Below are 18,530 nucleotides of genomic sequence, written 5' to 3'. Positions count from 1 at the left end.
TAACACTGGGTCAATCTCAATTGGTCTCCCTTGATTCCTCATGTCCTCCCTCCTAGTCTCCTTCTCAAAGCACATTAGAGCAGAATATAGTAGATTTGTTTTGTGTGGGGGGGGGGGGGGGGGTAGATCAGCTATGAAATTAGCAGATAGAATTGGAGACTATCAAATAACATTACATTGATCATTTCCAATCCCCTTTTTATATAAATATATAGAGAGTGCATTCGGAAAGGATTCAGAAATACCATATTTACATAAGTATTCAGACCCTTTGCTATGAGACTCGAAAGTGAGCTCAGGTGCATCCTGTTTCCATTGATCATCCTTGAGATGTTTCTACAGCTTGATTGGAGTCCACCTGTGGTAAATTCAATTGATTGGACATTATTTGGAAAGGCATACACCTGTCTATATAAGGTCCCACAGTTGACAGTGCATGTCAGAGCAAAAACCAGCCATGAGGTCGAAGGAATTGTCCGTAGAGCTCAAAGACAGGATTATGTCGAGGCACAGATCTGGGGAAGGGTACCAAAAAAATTCTGCAGCATTGAAGTTCCCCAAGAACACAGTGGCCTCCATCATTCTTAAATGGAAGAATTTTGGAACTACCAAGACTCTTCCTAGAGCTGGCCGCCCAGCCAAACTGAGCAATCGGGGGAGAAGGGCCTTTGTCAAGGAGGTGACCAAAAACCCGGTGGTCACCCTGACAGAGCTCAAGAGTTCCTCTGTGGAGATGGGAGAACCTTCCAGAAGGACAACCATCTCTGCAGCACTCTGGTCTGACGAAATCTAGATTGAACTCTTTGGCCTGAATGCCAAGCGTCACGTCTGGAGGAAACCTGGCACCATCCCTACGGTGAAGCATGGTGGGGGGGATATTTTTCAGTGACAGGGACTGGGAGACTAGTCAGGATCGAAGGAAAGATGAACGGAGCAAAGTACAGAGAGATCCTTGATGAAAACCTTCTCCAGAGCGCTCAGGACCTCAGACTAGGGCGAAGGTTCACCTTCCAACAGGACAACAACCGTAAGCACACAGCCAAGACAACGCAGAAGTGGCTTCGGGACAAGTCTCTGAATGTCCTTGAGTGGCCCAGCCAGAGCCCGGACTTGAACCCGATCTAACATCTCTGGAGAGACCTGAAAATACACTGCTCAAAAAAATAAAGGGAACACTTAAACAACACAATGTAACTCCAAGTCAATCACACTTCTGTGAAATCAAACTGTCCACTTAGGAAGCAACACTGATTGACAATAAATGTCACATGCTGTTGTGCAAATGGAATAGACAACAGGTGGAAATTATAGGCAATTAGCAAGACACCCCCAATAAAGGACTGGTTTTTCAGGTGGTGACCACAGACCACTTCTCAGTTCCTATGCTTCCTGGCTGATGTTTTGGTCACTTTTGAATGCTGGCGGTGCTTTCACTCTAGTGGTAGCATGAGACGGAGTCTACAACCCACACAAGTGGCTCAGGTAGTGCAGCTCATCCAGGATGGCACATCAATGCGAGCTGTGGCAAGAAGGTTTGCTGTGTCTGTCAGCGTAGTGTCCAGAGCATGGAGACGCTACCAGGAGACAGGCCAGTACATCAGGAGACGTGGAGGAGGCCGTAGGAGGGCAACAACCCAGCAGCAGGACTGCTACCTCCGCCTTTGTGCAAGGAGGAGCAGGAGGAGCACTGCCAGAGCCCTGCAAAATGACCTCCAGCAGGCCACAAATGTGCATGTGTCTGCTCAAACGGTCAGAAACAGACTCCATGAGGGTGGTATGAGGGCCCGACGTCCACAGGTGGGGGTTGTGCTTACAGCCCAACACCGTGCAGGATGTTTGGCATTTGCCAGAGAACACCAAGATTGGCAAATTCGCCACTGGCGCCCTGTGCTCTTCAGAGATGAAAGCAGGTTCACACTGAGCACGTGACAGACGTGAAAGAGTCTGGAGACGCCGTGGAGAACGTTCTGCTGCCTGCAACATCCTCCAGCATGATCGGTTTGGCGGTGGGTCAGTCATGGTGTGGGGTGGCATTTCTTTGGGGGGCCGCACAGCCCTCCATGTGCTCGCCAGAGGTAGCCTGACTGCCATTAGGTACCGAGAAGAGATCCTCAGACCCCTTGTGAGACCATATGCTGGTGCGGTTGACCCTGGGTTCCTCCTAATGCGAGACAATGCTAGACCTCATGTGGCTGGAGTGTGTCAGCAGTTCCTGCAAGAGGAAGGCATTGATGCTATGGACTGGCCCGCCCGTTCCCCAGACCTGAATCCAATTGAGCACATCTGGGACATCGTGTCTCGCTCCATCCACCAACAGACTGCACCACAGACTGTCCAGGAGTTGGCGGATGCTTTAGTCCAGGTCTGGGAGGAGATCCCTCAGGAGACCATCCGCCACCTCATCAGGAGCATGCCCAGGCGTTGTAGGGAGGTCATACAGGCACGTGGAGGCCACACACACTACTGAGCCTCATTTTGGATCAGCCTGTAGTGTGGTTTTCCACTTTAATTTTGAGGGTGACTCCAAATCCAGACCTCCATGGGTTGATAAATTTGATTTCCATTGATACTTTTTGTGTGATTTTGTTGTCAGCACATTCAACTATGTAAAGAAAAAATTATTTAATAAGATTATTTCATTCATTCAGATCTAGGATGTGTTATTTTAGTGTTCCCTTTATTTTTTTGAGCAGTGTAGTTGTGCATCGACGCTCCCCATCCAACCTGACAGAGCTTGAGAGGATCTGCAGAGAATGGGAGAAACTCCCCAAATACAGGTGTGCCAAGCTTGTAGAGTCATACCCAAGAAGACTCGAGGCTGCATCACCTGCTATTTCTAATCTCCCTATAAGCCAATGATTGACATGTGGAGACAAGTAGGTAAAAGCTTGTTTCACTCTTACGGATTCTCTACTCCGACAGGACTCCCTGATTTCCCTAGGGAGAGTCCATTGAGTTAATTAGGCCTAATGTCAGCAGTACACCAGGGGTGTGTCAAATGGCACCCTTTTCCTTATACAGTGCACAACCGTTCACCAGAGCCCTATAGGCCATGGTCAAAAGTAGTGCACTCTATAGGGAATAGGGTGCTATTTAGGACACACAGCAGCACTCAGCATTCTGGAAGGAAACCAGCTCTGTTTAATGACCACCCGCCCCTCTCTTGAATTTGCATGACCATAGCTGATTGGTTCAATTAATCTTTGACTCATTATGGCAAAATGTACTAGTCTGAGTAAGGGAAAATGGTCTGCTCTTTCCTCTGCTACAATGTGTCAGCAGCGTAACAAACTGTTTGATGTGTGTGCGTGTGTCTGTGTGTGTATGTGTGTGCGCTTTCAATAAACATGGTGTTCTATCGTAGCGTGCTGTCAGTGTGTGTCTAGAGGTACTCGTCATCCTCCACAGTGTTTGGAATATAGATTTTCCTCTCTCTAAGACACACACACATCACAAACACACACACACACACACACACACACACACACACACAACACACACACAACACACACACACATACACACACACACAACACACACATACACATGCACACACACACAAACACACACACAACACACACACACACACACAACACACACACACACACAACCCTTGTGTAAACCTGTAATCTGACTGGGGTAATGGTCCATAATGAGAGATTAGGAGTGTCTGCCCTTGGCCAACAGTGGGATTAAACCCTGAGTTTGTTCACTGTTTTACTTCTCAGATTAATCCAGAAAGTGAAGGAACTCACCTCACCAGTGTTGGAATCTTTTCTCTTCCTGTCTCTATAAGACACACACACGCATTCACACATGCACACACACACACATGCAAACATGCACACGCACACACACACACACACACACACACACACACACACACACACACACACACACACACACACACACACACACACACACACACACACACACACACAGAGAAACAGACACTAAACAGTTTGCTTCAGAAGGGAACAGCCCCCCAATGCCGCCTCCCGCCCACCCCTATTCTATTTATATTTACATCCACAGTCAGGCCTGATACTGCCTGACAGACCAGAGCAGTCTGTCAGATACACAGGATGAAGAAACCTGCAGGGCGCTATGTCCCAGACACTGATGCTATGTCCCAAATGGCACCCTATAGGGCATATGGTACCACTTGGGACACAATCTCTCTACTGTCCTCCTTCAGGGATAAACAGGTGTGTGTGTGTGTGCATGTGTGTATGATTGACATCCATCATCTTCAATCAGGGGGATGTTACTATTATGAGTGTATTCTTATGTTATAAAATATAACATTTTTGATTGATGTTTGATGATAGACTTGCAATAGGAAAATATCACTCAATGTCGCCTTTCCTTCTTCCCCATGTCTCCAGGGTCCTGTGGTTGAGTTATGACTCAGACTGGGGAAGAGAATGCTACTCACCGTGCAGCACCCAGTGACCCCCAGCACCATGTCTTACTACCCTAGAGCCAGCCACTGTGTTTGGGGAACCACGTCTCCATAGCTACAGCATCAAAATATACACATCTTTAATACATGAAAACTGAGAAGGGGATGGAACCATATCTCAGATTGAATGTGAGTACTGTGGATATTGAGTAACAAACATAGTCTTACAAACTGTCAGAGGCAGAGAGAAGAACAGCATGGAGGACAGTGAGCTCATCTTTCTGGAGCGCCATGATGAGGGCCCTACTGTGGAGCCAGGAGTCAGGGAGGGCCCTAACGTGGTCTTCTCCAAAGACAAGCCTGGAGTCAGGGAGGGTCCTACCGTGGTCTTCTCCAAAGACAAGACTGGAGTCAGGGAGGGTCCTACCGTGGTCTTCTCCAAAGACAAGCCTGGAGTCATAGAGGCCAGGGACAGTAGGCCCGACTCAGGCCTGGGGCTAGGGTTGGGGCTGGAGCCAGGCCAGGGACGCCGCTCCTCGGGCTTCCACGTCCCCCTCTCCCCCTCCTCCCCGGGCTCCCTGGCTGACCTGGCCATGACCTCGACACCCCCAGGCCTGGTGAAGTCCTCCTCCACAGAGCTGCAGACCAAAGAGACTAGTTCCTTGAGAAGCTCCAAACCCCTCCTCAGCCTGGTCAAGTCCCTCTCCACTGAGATCTCCCGCCTCGAACCTGAGGTCTACCTCTCCAAGTCGGACTCCAAGCTCCACATGCACCCCTGGAAGCAGTTCACCCAGACCCAACCCAAGCTCCAGGAGGCTGGTTCTGGGAATGATAGCTTGACGGCACCCCCGTCCCCCGTCTCCCCCACGGAGCCCAAAGGAAGTTCCCTGATGACCGAGTTTGAGGACACGCGGAGGAAGTTCTCGGAGGCCATGCAGGACCCCATGAGCATGTGGGGTAAGATGATGGGGGACGAGTCGAGCTCCGGGAGCCCCAAACAGAAGGTGTCTGGGGGGGTCGGGGACTCACCTGCCTCCCTTGGTAGCTGTGGAGGTGGTGGGAGTGGGACCCCAGTGAACATTGAAGACAGGAGCACAGAGACACAAGTAAGATACAGACGTGGAACAGACAGCGAACTGGGTGTGTGTGAAACCCCACTGAGGAGACCCAGGAGGGGCCCTCTGAAGCCCTCGCTCTTCCCAGAGCACCACAGCCAGCTGGGGGATAGCCTCTACGAGATCTGCACCAACGGAGACCTCATCCAGGTGGTGGAGGTCCAGGGGGGCGGAACCAAGGGAGCTGGTACCAGATGCCAGCATCGAGGAACCCGTCCCCAGGCTCAAGGCAGGATTCCTGGGGTTCCTGTGGCCTCAGTGCCTGTCCGCTGGCTATTGTTTGTGGGCGTACTGGCCTATGGGTTCTTTGTGCTCCCTCTGCCCTCCTATGTGACTGGGCTGTCCCTGGGGCTAGCTTGTGGGTTCCTGTTAGGGTTGGTGGTGGTCCTGGTGTTCACGCCCCGTCAGCGCTCCAGAGCTTTGCCACCCTGGGGCACTACAGGGGCCCGGTGGTCCCAAGACAACAGCCTGCTGCCCTCGGACCCTGTTGGTGGGCCGCGCACAGATGCAGAAGTCCTGGAGGTGAGTTTGAGGATATGGAAGTGGTCACACACACATACACACACACAAGTACCAAAGATTGATAGAGTTACAGTAGGTAAACACAGACGGACGGACAGACAGATTGTCACAGACAGACAGGCCGGCAGGCAGGCAGACGGTCAGCCTTTAAAAATACAAAGAGAACAGGCTTTCATCTTTTTTATATCTTTAAAAAAAATTGTTGATACATTTCTCTCATGAACCAAAGCGAGAGCAACAAACTGTATCTATGGTAACAATCATTACTACTGTGTCTCTATAGAGTGGAGGAGTAGAGACCTTTGTTTCTGTGAAGCAGAGCATGAATGAGGCCAGGTGCTGATTAGAGAGGATAGTGAGGACTGAGGGGCTTACAGCCTAGTACAGATACAGCATTACAGACCATACGGCTGCTTCTGCAATGGCAGCCTATTCCCTTTGTGGTGCACTACTTTTGACCAGGGCCCTGGTAAAGAGTTGTGCACTACATAGGGGATAGGATGCCATTTGGGACGCATACCATCTCTCTCAGTTGTTGCCCATGTAGTCCCTGTACATCCTCTGCCCCTTGGCCTTTGATTAGTGAGGAATGAGGGGCTTATAGCCCGGTCCAGATACAGCACAGCCCATCTTAGTCTACTGTAGCCAAGGTAGTCCCTGTGCACCCTCTGGCCCTTGGCCTCTTAGAGCTGGAGCTACACAGTGCTAATAATCACCAGAGCCCAGTTTAAAACCCTCTGTGTCTAGGCCAGTTGACTTGCTAGTCTGATGGGTTGGTTGTGGATTGGTTGTGGTTTAACGTCTGTCTATCTGCGCGGCAGACTTCCACCTGTGATGTCACTCTGTGATTTGCATATTCATAATTGTTTCTCCAATCACCACTACTGAAAGGATAGACAATTGCCGCTGTGTGTCTAATTGTGTCTAAATGTGTGTCTAAGTGTGTGTGTGTGTGTGTGTGTGTGTGCGTGCATGCGTGCATGTGCGTGTCTCATCTACCAGTCCCTTAGCTGCAGCAGCTGTGATATTTCTGTCTTGATTAATTCAGTTGGCTCTAAGCTGAACCCAAGACATAAGAAACACATAATAAGCTCAGTAGACCACTGCAAAACAGTCAAATTAGGTTGAAACTTTTAAGGCTATAAGCCAATGCAATGTTGCATGCTGCGTTCAGTGTTGTATTTCAGTTTACAGTAGGCATGTATACAGCTTAGTACATAAGATGCAAGTATCTGTGTTTCTTCCAAGTCCAGTAGGTGACCAATCAGATTGATGTCACAGCATGACTATTTTACCTAAGCCCTAAGCCTGAGTTCTGCCTCAGAGGAACAGAAACATACCTGATTCACACTGTAGGGCCGACCCAACCCGTACTGGTCTGGCTTGCATATTTTATTTTCATATAGTCATTTCCAGCGTGGTTGCAGCAACTATGATGGAGGTATAACCATGCCAGTCCAGTGCAGCTCCACTTTGCTCAGTAGTGGAAAGGAGTAATAGAGAGCTGCACCTAGCTCTGGTTTCACTGCCACAGATTTGACTACAGGTAAATCACAGCGCTCAATATCCAATGAGTATTCAGGCAAAACTAGGAAGGGTTATACTAGAACAAATACAGCAGGAAGGAAGACAGATTTGAGACAATTTGCTGACTGTGAGTTATCTACATATTACCTTTGAGAGATAATTCATGGTAAACACTCTGTGAACAACAACAGCAACAGTAAACATCAGTGAAAAGCTGTGACTGCCCAAGTGAACACAATGTAAGAAAGTGAAAGAAATGTGAGTTTATTAGAGTGAGAGAAAAACACTAACAAACAAACAAAGCTCACCAGGCAATACCCCAGAGTGCTAGAGCCAGTCTCCTGTGAGAGATGAGACATGTATAGAGCCAGTTTCCTGTGATAGATGAGACATGTATAGAGCCAGTTTCCTGTGATAGATGAGACATGTATAGAGCCAGTTTCCTGTGATAGATAAGACATGTATAGAGCCAGTCTCCTGTGATAGATAAGACATGTATAGAGCCAGTCTCCTGTGATAGATAAGACATGTATAGAGCCAGTCTCCTGTGATAGATGAGACATGTATAGAGCCAGTCTCCTGTGATAGATAAGACATGTATAGAGCCAGTCTCCTGTGATAGATGAGACATGTATAGAGCCAGTCTCCTGTGACAGATGAGACATGTATAGAGCCAGTCTCCTGTGATAGATGAGACATGTATAGAGCCAGTCTCCTGTGATAGATGAGACATGTATAGAGCCAGTTTCCTGTGATAGATAAGACATGTATAGAGCCAGTCTCCTGTGATAGATGAGACATGTATAGAGCCAGTCTCCTGTGAGAGATGAGACATGTATAGAGCCAGTCTCCTGTGATAGATGAGACATGTATAGAGCCAGTCTCCTGTGATAGATGAGACATGTATAGAGCCAGTTTCCTGTGATAGATAAGACATGTATAGAGCCAGTCTCCTGTGATAGATGAGACATGTATAGAGCCAGTCTCCTGTGATAGATGAGACATGTATAGAGCCAGTCTCCTGTGATAGATAAGACATGTATAGAGCCAGTCTCCTGTGATAGATGAGACATGTATAGAGCCAGTCTCCTGTGATAGATGAGACATGTATAGAGCCAGTTTCCTGTGAGAGATGAGACATGTATAGAGCCAGTCTCCTGTGATAGATGAGACATGTATAGAGCCAGTCTCCTGTGAGAGATACAGTGCATTCGGAAAGTATTCAGACCCCTTGACTTTTTCCACATTTTGTTACGTTACCGCCTTATTCTAAAATGGATTAAATTAATTGTTTTCCTCATCAATCTACACACAATACCCCATAATGACAAAGAGAAACCAGGTTTTTATAAATGTTTGCAAATGTATAAAAAAACTAACAACAGAAATACCTTATTTACATAAGTATTCAATAAAATAAAGAGTGTCGCGCCTCTACCTCTTATGGTTTCCACCTCTTCTCCTGCTGTTGGAGCACGGAACCCCCATTTTTCCTCTTAGGGAACGTGTTGGGTGAAATGCTGTTGTTCACCGTAAGCCCCTATGGGCCCTGTTCAAAAGGAGTGCACTATATAGGGAATAGGGTGCCATTCTAGACACAACCCAAACCTGTACTATACATCCTCCATGCATTCTAGGGCTGGATGAACGAGATGCCTGTGTACGACCCGGAGACCTACCACCCGTCCCTCACCCACTCTGTGTATGCCACCCTGGAGGGCAGCCGCCTGCGCCTGGCCTACCCCCGCACCAACATCCCCCGACGGGCAGCCTTCGACGAACTGCCCCATGAAGCCGTGTTCCTGCGCTCACGCTGCTACCAGCTGGCCAACTGCAAGGTCAGTGTGTCCAAATAGCATGACATTTGCTTAAGGATTTCTGAAGCATCTAGTCTTTATAAAGGGTTTATGAAGGCTTTGTTACGGTAAGTTGTTCATTATTTATTGTTTCTTATTTCAAACCAGGTCTCCCTGTTGCCTGCTGCCTTGGCACGGAAGAGAGTTTGGAACAAGAAGTACCCCATCTGTATCATACTGGCCGAGGGAGAGGTGGGGAGAGAGGAGGAGGAGAGAGTGGAAGACGGGCAAGAGGAGGAGGAGAGGACAGACAAGCAGACACTCCCAGACACACAGACACAGGGCCTCCCCGACACTCTCTACCTCTTTGGTCGTACAGGAAGAGAGAAGGAGGATTGGTTCCAGCACTTCCTGTTAGCCTCGAGGTCAGAGGTCAAGAGCAGCCCAATCAGAGACGTGCCCAAGTCTGGTAAGAAACCGTGCTGCCCCCTACTGACATGGTAGGTTATATCCCAAATGGCACCCTATTCCCTGTGGGCCCTGGTCAAAAGTAGTTCACTACATAGGGAATAGGGTGCCATTTGGGAAACACCCTGGACAGGAATCAGTGGTTTGTCATTTTTCATATATAATAAGGATTGAATTGAGTGTAATATTATTTTAACCACCTCCCTCCCGTGTTCCTTACCCCCTCTTGCCCTGTCCACCTGTCTTCCTGACTCTCTCCCTCTCTCTATCCTCCTCCATATCTCCCCACTTCCTTCCTTCTCTCTCTCTTCCCCAGAGGTGTTATGCAGTGGGGGCTCCAGTATGGGCAGTACAGAGCACCTGCCCCCTCTGGTTGGCCTGCGTGACCTGGTGGAATACGGCTCTTACATGAGCCGCCTCACTGGCTTAGAGGGTAGCAGTCCCAGCCCCAGCTGCTGCCACAGCGACCAGGGAAGCCCCACAGCTAGGAAGAGGGTACGCTACAAGACGGGACTATTAACCTGGTGGTTCAATGGTGTTTCATACAAATACGTTTATTCTTCCCCATATGGCTCTGGTCAAAAGTACTACACTACATACAGTATCTGCCAATCAGATCACCATTTTGGGTACTTAACCTCTGAACCTTTACTATCGTTTGAATCCTTAACATAACTCACATGGATTAGAATACATAAATACAGCCACAGTTACAATCCAGTCAGTCTTTGGCCTTGGAGAGAGGAGGATAGATACTGACTGACTCAGCTAGATGCTGTATACATGCTGAGTGTACTAAATGGATCAGATATCACCTGGATGGGATATTAATAGGAGCAGTGTACCTGGCTGTGTTGTATTCATTGGGCACCAAACGGAAGCAAACAACCAAAACGGGGAGGGACCTACCTGAATTTGACCGATAGGAAATGTTTGTTTCTGTTTCACGTTGTGGCTTGTTTGCTACGGTGTGCACTAAGGAATATGACCCAGGTTTGGCTGTGTGTTCTGTTCTGATGTCCTGTGTGGTGAGCATCTGTTGTGGAGTAAGGTAGTAGTGAGATGGGGCCTGATCCTAGATCAGCACGCCTACTGTGAAACGTTTTTTTGTAATCCGTCTCTGTTCTGTTCTCTCCTCTATCCAGTTCCCCAGTGAGGAGGCATCAGCAGAGGGGGGCTGCCCAGCAGAGGGCCAGCCGGCCTGGGTCAATGCCCTGGTGGGGAGGATCTTCTGGGACTTCCTCCGGGAGAAGTACTGGGTGGACCTGGTGGCCCACAAGATCCAGAAGAAGCTGAGTAAGATCAGGGTGAGTCTGGGGGTGGGTTGGGGAAGGGGGTGGGTGGGTGGGTGGGTGGATGAATGGATGAGTAGGTGGGTGGGAGTGTTGGTAGATGGATGGATGGGTTTGTGGGTCAGTGGGTGGGTGGAGGAAATGTCTGTATGTAAAGAAAATAATATCGATATCCTCCATATCTCTGTCACTACATGGTAAGTCCTATAGAATCCAACTACAGGACATGATCGTCTCACTGGGGTACTGGGTACTGGGGTACGGGGGTACTGGGGTATTAAGGTACTGGGGCACTGGGGTACTAAGGTACTGGGGTACTGGGTACTGGGCCACTGGGGTACTAAGGTACTGGGGTACTGGGGTACTAAGGTACTGGGGTACTGGGGTATTAAGGTACTGGGGCACTGGGGTACTAAGGTACTGGGGTACTGGGGTATTAAGGTACTGGGGTATTAAGGTACTGGGGTATTAAGGTACTGGGGTACTGGGGCACTGGGGTACTGCTCTGTGCTTGTTACTTATACATCAGTCATACTGTTGAGCACGAGGTCAGACAAGGGCAGCAGGCCATCAACATTGGAGAGTGGAAAGGAGGAGGAGGGTTAATGCCTTGTCAGCTCCCTCTATTATGGGCTGTCATGTGCTGCAGCTCCCCATCACTCTCCATCACACTCACACACACTCACACACACTCCCCATCACACACACACTCACACTTCCCACCACGCACGCACACATGAGACATACATTTTCTGAACACCATTATTGTTTGTTCTCCTGTAGTTGCCGTACTTTGTGAATGAACTGAAGCTGGCAGATCTGGACATGGGTACCTGCATACCTCAGGCACTCAGCATCTCCAAACCCTCACTGGACCACAGAGGTGAGAGGATGTGTGTGTGTGTGTGTGTGTGCGAGTGTGTGTGGTGCATCTGTATCTTTCCCCTGCTCAGATTGATATCCTGCGCACACACACACACACACACACACATTACTTTCTCAGACCAGGTCCAGTGCTGACTTGATACCATTTGTGTCCTAATGGAGCATACACAACTCTAGGGCTGCGTCCCAAATGGCACCCTATTCCCTTTATAGTTCACTACCTTTGACCAGGTCTGTCACTATAAAGGGAATATGGTGCCATTTGGAACGCAGCCTAAAGCTCCTTCCTATTGTCTTCCTCCGCAGGGATTAGCAATCTGCTTAACATTGATCTTCCTACACACACAATAACATGCTAACGCTACATCCCATTAGGCTACTATCGTCACTAGTCTCAACTTGCCATATGGCACAGAATGACAATACTACATCTGCCCCCTTCCTTTCCTTTTATGATAACATGACAACAATAATGGTTGTCTCGAATAGGAAATCAATTAAAATCATGATTCGATCCAAAATGTGTGTGTGCCTGACTGTGCGAATCTCTCGCTGGCTTCTGTATCACCTTAATAAAGACCTCTCTCTCTAACCCCCCCATCCCTCTCTCTCTAACCCCCCCATCCCTCTCTCTCTAACCCCCCCATCCCTCTCTCTCTAACACCCCATCCCTCTCTCTCTAACCCCCTCCCCATCCCTCTCTCTCTAACCCCCCCATCCCTCTCTCTCTAACCCCCCCATCCCTCTCTCTCTAACCCCCCCATCCCTCTCTCTCTAACCCCCTCCCCATCCCTCTCTCTCTAACCCCCTCCCCATCCCTCTCTCTAACCCCCTCCCCATCCCTCTCTCTCTCTCTAAACCCCCTCCCCCATCCCTCTCTCTCTAAACCCCCTCCCCCATCCCTCTCTCTCTAAACCCCATCCCTCTCTCTCTAACCCCCCCATCCCTCTCTCTCTAACCCCCCCATCCCTCTCTCTCTAACACCCCATCCCTCTCTCTCTAACCCCCTCCCCATCCCTCTCTCTCTAACCCCCCCATCCCTCTCTCTCTAACCCCCCCATCCCTCTCTCTCTAACCCCCCCATCCCTCTCTCTCTAACCCCCTCCCCATCCCTCTCTCTCTAACCCCCTCCCCATCCCTCTCTCTAACCCCCTCCCCATCCCTCTCTCTCTCTCTAAACCCCCTCCCCCATCCCTCTCTCTCTAAACCCCCTCCCCCATCCCTCTCTCTCTAAACCCCCTCCCCCATCCCTCTCTCTCTAAACCCCATCCCTCTCTCTCTAACCCCCCTCCCCCATCCCTCTCTCTCAGGCCTGTGGTTGGAGATGGAGGTGGTGTATACAGGCTGCCTACAGATGACCCTGGAGACTAAGTTGAACCTGTGTAAACTGGGGAAGGAAAAGTCAATTGGGGTGGAGGCTGACGGAGACATCCCAGAGACCAGCCAAGTAGGGTAAGACCATAGAGTTGGATAGAGGATCAATTGGACCAAAGCCTGTTTCAGCATGGGCAATGCCATTGAAGGCTTTCACCATTTAAAAGTTGTCCATTGCAGAGACAGAAGATGAGCTCTCTAGTACATCTCTATGGGTAAGACCTGATCCCAATGTCCTCGTACATCACCGAACAGCCTGCGTCTCAGATACACTGTTTTGCCTCATGCTGTGTGTGTGTGTGTTGCCTGTATAAAGGAAACAGTTTTGTAATCCTGATTACAACGACGATAGAAGTTGTGCCATGACTCATGATGACACAATAATTTGGATCCAAATGCAGTATTTATAGTATGTGTGTGTGTGTCTCAGCTCCAGGCCCAGGCTGTGTGCATTAGCTGACAGTGATGAGGAGTCCTCCAGTGCCGGCTCGTCTGATGAGGAGGAGGTGCCGCCCACCGAACCCCAGGGAACTCTGGGAGATAAGAGCACAGGCACGCCACCACCACCAGCGACTGATGGGTAAATTGATATTGTGTCCCAAACGGCACCCTATTCCCTATGGGCCTGGTCAAAACTAGTGCACTATATAAGGAATAACTTGCCATTTGGGACGCAGGTCATAATTAAATGTATTATTTTACATTCTTTAATGACAAGTTGTTAGCCCTTGTACTGTTTTGTTCACTGGATGAAAGACTGTTGGTCTCACTTTAAAGTGAGCTCCACGGTTGAACCAGGTGATTATTTTTAAGTGGGGAAAAAAACTGTTGTTAAATTAGCGTTTTTTAAAGTTTGTAAGTGTTTTTAAATTAGTGTTTTTATTGAGCTGCGTTTCATGTCTCCTCTCAGTGGGAGTGGTGGCAGCACCGGCAGACGGTTCCTGAGGTTCGTGGACAAGATCGCCTCGTCCAAGTACTTCCAGAAGGCCACAGAGAACGAGTACATCAAGAAGAAGATTGCTGAGGTCTCCAACATGCCACTGATGCTCACCGTGGAAGTTCTAGAACTCTCGGGGACTCTAGCTGTCAACATTCCACCTCCCCCTACTGACAGGATATGGTACTGCAAACCTGCTAGTTTTAACCATAGGAATAGAATCATTCTAGTTCTGTGGTTTTATCATATCATTGTGTAGATACACTGAACTGAAAGGTACATTGGCTCTTGTTTTTGTTTAAGTCTCAAATAGGTATTTCTCTCTCTCCCTCTCTCTTTCTGTCTCCCTGACTCTCCCTCTCTATTTCTCTCTCCCCGAATCTCCCTCTCTCTTTCTGTCTCCCCCCACAGGTACAGTTTCCGCGTGCCTCCCAGGCTGGACCTGCGTGTGCGTCCCATGCTAGGGGAGAGGGAGGTCACCTTCACACACGTCACAGAGTGGATCGAGAAGAAGCTGAGTCGAGAGTTTCAGGTCAGTCTGTCCTCCACCTGTGAGGTGGCGCCTCAACATGACATCATACACGAGACTGACGTCATGATATAGTGCTGTGGTCAGGGTTAGCATAGGCCCAAGCATGATGATACTGTAGCAACAGAATGGTTGTTTGATTCCTGTCTGGACTCACTGTACTCATAGGTAAGGGGCCGAAGTGTTTGCATCAGCTATTTTCATATCTCAAATCAAATCAAAGTACATTTTATTGGCCACATGCGCCGAATACAACAGGTGCAGACATTACAGTGAAATGCTTACTTACAGCCTTTAACCAACAGTGCATTTATTTTTTATAAAAAAGTAAAATAAAACAACAACAAAAAAGTGTTGAGAAAAAAAGAGCAGAAGTAAAATAAAATAACAGTAGGGAGGCTATATATACAGGGGGTACCGGTGCAGAGTCAATGTGCGGGGGCACCGGCTAGTTGAGGTAGTTGAAGTAATATGTACATGTGGGTAGAGTTAAAGTGACTATAAATAATTAACAGAGTAGCAGCAGCGTAAAAAGATGGGGTGGGGGGTGGGGGTGGGGGTTTGTGCAAATAGTCCGGGTAGCCATGATTAGCTGTTCAGGAGTCTTATGGCTTGGGGGTAGAAGCTGTTGAGAAGTCTTTTGGACCTAGACTTGGCACTCCGGTACCGCTTGCCGTGCGGTAGCAGAGAGAACAGTCTATGACTAGGGTGGCTGGAGTCTTTGACAATTTTGAGGGCCTTCCTCTGGCCTGGTATAGAGGTCCTGGATGGCAGGAAGCTTGGCCCCAGTGATGTACTGGGCCGTACGCACTACCCACTGTTGTGTCGTCGGCAAACTTAATGATGGTGTTGGAGTCGTGCCTGGCCATGCAGTCATGGGTGAACAGGGAGTACAGGAGGGGACTGAGCATGCACCCCTGAGGGGCCCCTGTGTTGAGGATCAGTGTGGCAGATGTGTTGTTACCTACCCTTACCACCTGGGGCAGCCCGTCAGGAAGTCCAGGATCCAGTTGCAGAGGGAGGTGTTTAGTCCCAGGATCCTTAGCTTAGTGATGAGCTTTGAGGGCACTATGGTGTTGAATACTGAGCTGTAGTCAATGAATAGCATTCTCACGTAGGTGTTCCTCTTGTCCAGGTGGGAAAGGGCAGTGTGGAGTGCAATAGAGATTGCATCATCTGTGGATCTGTTGGGGCGGTATGCAAATTGGAGTGGGTCTAGGGTTTCTGGGATAATGGTGTTGATGTGAGCCATGACCAGCCTTTCAAAGCACTTCATGGCTACAGACGTCAGTGCTACGGGTCGGTAGTCATTTAGGCAGGTTATCTTAGTGTCCTTGGGCACGGGACTATGGTGGTCTGCTTGAAACATGTTGGTATTACAGACTCAGTCAGGGACATGTTGAAAATGTCAGTGAAGACACTTGCCAGTTGGTCAGCACATGCTCGGAGTACACGTCCTGGTAATCCCTGCGGCCTTGTGAATGTTGACCTGCTTAAAAGTCTTACTCACATCGGCTACGGAGAGCGTGATCACATAGTCATCCGGAACAGCTGGTGCTCTCATGCATGCTTCAGTGTTGCTTGCCTCGAAGCGAGCATAGAAGTGGTTTAGCTCGTCTGGAAGTCTTGTGTCACTGGGAATCTCGCGGCTGTGCTTCCCTTTGTAGTCTGTAATAGTTTTCAAGCCCTGCCACATCCGACGAGCGTCAGAGCCGGTGTAGTACGATTCAATCTTAGTCTTGTATTGACACTTTGCCTGTTTGATGGTTTGTCGGAGGGCATAGCGGGATTTCTTATAAGCGTCCGGGTTAGAGTCCCGCTCCTTGAAAGCGGCAGCTCTACCCTTTAGCTCAGTGCGAATGTTTCCTGTAATCCATGGCTTCTGGTTGGGGTATGTACGTACGGTCACTGTGGGGACGACATCATCGATGCAGTTATTGATGAAGCCAGTGACTGATGTGGTGTACTCCTCAATGCTATCTGAAGAATCCTGGAACATGTTCCAGTCTGTGCTAGCAAAACAGTCCTGTAGCTTAGCATCTGCGTCATCTGACCACTTTTTTATTAACCGAGTCACTGGTGCTTCCTGCTTTAGTTTTTGCTTATAAGCAGGAATCAGGAGAATAGAGTTATGGTCAGATTTGCCAAATGGAGGGCGAGGGAGAGCTTTGTATGCGTCTCTGTGTGTGGAGTAAAGGTGGTCTAGAGTTGTTTTCCCTCTGGTTGCACATTTAACATGCTGGTAGAAATTAGGTAGAACGGATTTAAGTTTCCCTGCATTAAAGTCCCCGGCCACTAGGAGCGCTGTCTCTGGATGAGCGTTTTCCTGTTCACTTATGGCCTTATACAGCTCATTCAGTGCAATCTTAATGCTAGCATTGGTTTGTGGTGGTAAATAGGCAGCTATGAAAACTATAGATGAAAACTCTCTTGGTAAATAGTGTGGTCTACAGCTTATCATAAGATACTTTACCTCAGGCGAGCAAAACCTCGAGACTTCCTTAGTATTTGATTTTGTGCACCAGCTGTTGTTTACAAATATACACAGACCGCCACCCCTTGTCTTACCGGAGTCAGCCGTTCTATCCTGCCGATGTAGCGTATAGCCCGCTAGCTGTATGTTGTCCATGCCGTCGTTCAGCCACGACTCGGTGAAACATAAGATATTACAGTTTTTAATGTCCCGTTGGTAGGATAACCGTAATCTTAGGTCATCCAATTTATTCTCAAATGATTGAAGATTGGCTAATAGGATTGATGGGAGAGGCAGTTTTCTCGCTCGCCGTCGGATCCTTACAAGGCACCCCGACCTACGTCCACGATATCTCCGTCTCTTTCTCATGCGAATGACGGGGATTTGGGCCTTGTCGGGTGTCTGTAGGATATCCTTCGCGGCCACCTCGTTGAAGAAAAAATCTTCGTCCAATACGAGGTGAGTAATCGCTGTCCTGATATCCAGAAGCTCTTTTTGGTTATAAGAGACGATGACAGAAACATTATGTACAAAATAAATTACAAATAACGCGGAAAAACACACATAATAGTACAATTAGAGGGCTGTAAAACGGCAGCCATCTTCTCCGCGCCATCATGTGTTCTGTACAGACTAATAAAGTTGTCACAAATTATTTATAACACTATAAGTCCGATCCCAGCCATCTGATACCATACCAGTGTTAAGGTGCACCATACAGAGTGTTATGTTATTATTATGTTGATCCTGCAAGTTGCTAGGACTTCATCTTCTGTATTGTTATCCATGTATAGTTGTCTCAGCCATGCTTGTTGTTCTTTCGTCCACTGCAGAAGGAGTTTGTGATGCCCAACATGGACGACCTCTATCTTCCTCTCATGTCCTCCGTGCTGGACTACCCTCCAGCATCCCAGCATTCTCCAGCCCACTCCTCACGCCGCTCCTCCAACGACTCCCAATACTATGTGTCTGAATAGCGCCTCACTGTGGCGTTGGATGGAGAGAAAAATACATGGAAAACCATATTGCTAATGGAAAACCAGTGGGCATGGGTCCACAGTGGATTCTGAGCAGATGGAGCTTGGTTCAGTCCTAGCTTGTGAGGGATGGTCATAGCAAAGCCTGTGGCGGGCACGTACAACGTGGCATGACGACTGGAGAGTGGCATGCCTATGCTCTGAGCAGCAAGAGGGACCTGGTATAGCGCC

At 48.7% G+C, this 18,530-nt stretch overlaps 1 pseudogene across 1 annotated transcript; it reads left to right on the top strand.

Annotated features, from left to right (window-relative positions):
* The first annotated feature begins 4,404 nt into the window (after nucleotides 1-4,404).
* LOC311104330 (testis-expressed protein 2-like) lies at nucleotides 4,405-18,299 on the top strand (annotated as a pseudogene). Its single transcript has 12 exons — nucleotides 4,405-4,517; nucleotides 4,867-6,041; nucleotides 9,206-9,406; nucleotides 9,533-9,833; nucleotides 10,149-10,327; nucleotides 10,978-11,139; nucleotides 11,908-12,007; nucleotides 13,320-13,461; nucleotides 13,814-13,963; nucleotides 14,294-14,503; nucleotides 14,732-14,852; nucleotides 18,156-18,299. The product of its transcript is annotated as a testis-expressed protein 2-like (transcript).
* The last annotated feature ends 231 nt before the right edge of the window (nucleotides 18,300-18,530 follow it).

The sequence above is a fragment of the Coregonus lavaretus genome (assembly GCF_964263955.1).
Source record: "Coregonus lavaretus genome assembly, chromosome: 28".
Taxonomy (NCBI): Eukaryota; Metazoa; Chordata; class Actinopteri; order Salmoniformes; family Salmonidae; genus Coregonus; species Coregonus lavaretus.
The sequence above is the reverse complement of the archived record's forward strand: the minus strand, read 5'-3'. Positions and strand labels throughout refer to the sequence as shown.